The sequence below is a fragment of the Pteropus alecto genome, unplaced genomic scaffold (genome assembly GCF_000325575.1).
Source record: "Pteropus alecto unplaced genomic scaffold, ASM32557v1 scaffold177, whole genome shotgun sequence".
Classification (NCBI taxonomy): Eukaryota; Metazoa; Chordata; class Mammalia; order Chiroptera; family Pteropodidae; genus Pteropus; species Pteropus alecto.
In genome coordinates, this window is record NW_006442207.1 from 200,952 (window position 1) to 203,338 (window position 2,387).

Consider the following 2,387-nt stretch of genomic DNA (forward strand, 5'->3'; position numbering starts at 1 on the left):
TTTACAATATACTTAATAATTAATTTTTAAATTAAAGCACTATTAAAAGGTACTATTTTGTCATGGGGATTTGTGAATATAACAAACATTTTTTAAGTTTAAAATTTTTTTTCAAAGAAAGTATTAAATGACAAAACTCTAAATACACTGAATAGTTTCATAAAATATGTTCCTAAAAGAGAAAAAGTTTTATGTGGATTTCAAGTCCATAACTATAATTTGTCATTCAAAAAAGTTAACTTCATATGACATACTAAAAATAATTTCATTATCAAAAATAGCTGTAAGAATAGAAATATTTTTATGTTTCTGTGAATTCTGATAGCTAGTATCCCCTCCAAAAAATGTTCACTGGTATTCATCAGAGTATCATCTCTCTATATATAGTTTGCATGCTTATTAATGTTATATGTATGACAGATGCCTTATCTTTTCGTGGTCAGTCTCCAAATAGAATGAAGCAATAGGCAGCAGTCCATTATATAACACCATATCAGAAAGACTAGTAGAAGCAATTTTAAGACTAAGACTTAACATCATATTATATTCTTTTTTAAGTCTTTAAATTTTAAGTCTTTAAATTTTAAATTAAATTATTCTCAGACAGTAAAACTCCACTCTCAAGAGATTATTAAATGTTTATATAGTGCTTTGTCATTTTCCCTGGTAGAAAATAAAACAATCTACATTTTTTTCTCCGGTGGTCATTACCTTGCAGAAAAGCGGTGCTACAGACTACTCACTATCCATAAAAAAAAAAAATGGAAACATGTCTACAGCCATGCCACCCTGAACAAGCCTGATCCTGATCTCGGATGCTAAGCAGGGTCGGGCCTGGTTAGTACTTGGATGGGAGACCACCCAGGAAGACCAGGTGCTGTAGGTATAAAAAATAAAAAAATAAGGGATTGTAGGTTGAAAGGTCCTTGCAATCTGTGAGGTCAACCGAAGATTGCCTCATCTAAAAAATAAATTTAAAAAAAAATAGAAAAAACAATACTCAGCTGTTTAGCTAGAAGAAAAATTGAAATTTTAACAAGAAAATAAGGAATATACCTAAAGATTTAAAAAAAAAAAAGTGATGCTAAGTGATCCTCACCCAGCTGGACAGAGATTTTCCGCCCCAATTAGAAGATATTTAAAACCGGGCCTAAAATGAGTAATAAGCATAACACGACATGCTTATTTTTATGGCAGTGATATTACTAAGAGAAAACGTGGACTTAAATTTAACTCAGCTCAACTCAACCAAAAATGTCTTCTGCCTCCTAAGTACTCTAAAGTCCAGAGATATCAAGATGAGTGCAGTATGGTCCTTTCCTTGGGGATTGCACTGTCCCCTGAGGAAAAAGAAAGAAACTGTTATTACACGACACAGTAAGAGCTATAACCAAAGTGTGTACTAAGTGTATAGCACCCAGAAGCACAATAATGTGCTTATTGTGACAATAATTCTGCCCCAGGAATATGGGCTAGGGTGAGCTCAAGGTAAAAGTAGCATCCGAGCTGGGTCTTACAGCACAAATGAGGCAGGAAAAGTGGCTGAGAGTAACAAATATTCCAGGCTAAGGAAATGGTTGTTTTAACCTTTTATATTAATATTGATTCTTCTGATATCTTCAGGAAAATGAAAAATCCGGCTTCAGGTTTTTCTATAGCCATAAACAAAAACTGCAATGACACCAGGTCCTATATTACTGCCCTTTGGGAAAGAAAAGGACTTGGTCAGTAATCTATTCGGTTGAATAACTGATAGGGAACAATGAAAGATTTTAAATGCTTTCATTAGGAACCAGAGCAAAACTGGCCATTAAAGCAGAGAGAAAAGGTCCAACAAAATGAAGAGAATTTTTAAATGATTCTGTAGAAAAAGATCTGAAAAGCACTTACCCAATTAAAATTAAAATACTATTATTCATAGCCATTCTTTAGAAAGAATCTGACTACTAGATAGGACAAACTATTTGGCAAAGTCAAGTGCATGGGATTCTTTACTAACTGACTATACTAGAATACCTGAAGATCAAAACAGGCTGTTACTTCTGAAGCATAATGGCCTCTTCCTTCCTCTAGATTTTTGGTCTACTTCAGTCTGTGGTCTGCTGTCTCCTCAGAAGTGAGATAAATGTAATAGCAAAGACTACAGCCATTTTATCCAGAAAAAAAATTTTTAATTTGCCTTCTGAAGTGGACTTTGGATATATAAACATTAACTCAAACCACATGGCTTAATCAAAATGTAGGCCCAGGATACCTTGTGGATAATCCTTAAACCATTTCCTGTTTGCCAGGGGAATACTCGAAGGTCTGGTGGCACTTGTGTCTGCAGCGTTTACCCCGAGATGACTCGTAGATTACAGTCCTAACATTATCCCCAAAGTTTGCCA

General features: G+C 34.2%; 1 pseudogene; it reads left to right on the forward strand.

Moving 5' to 3' along the window:
* Positions 1-771: 771 nt before the first annotated feature.
* Positions 772-886, forward strand: LOC112470138 (annotated as a pseudogene).
* Positions 887-2,387: the final 1,501 nt, after the last annotated feature.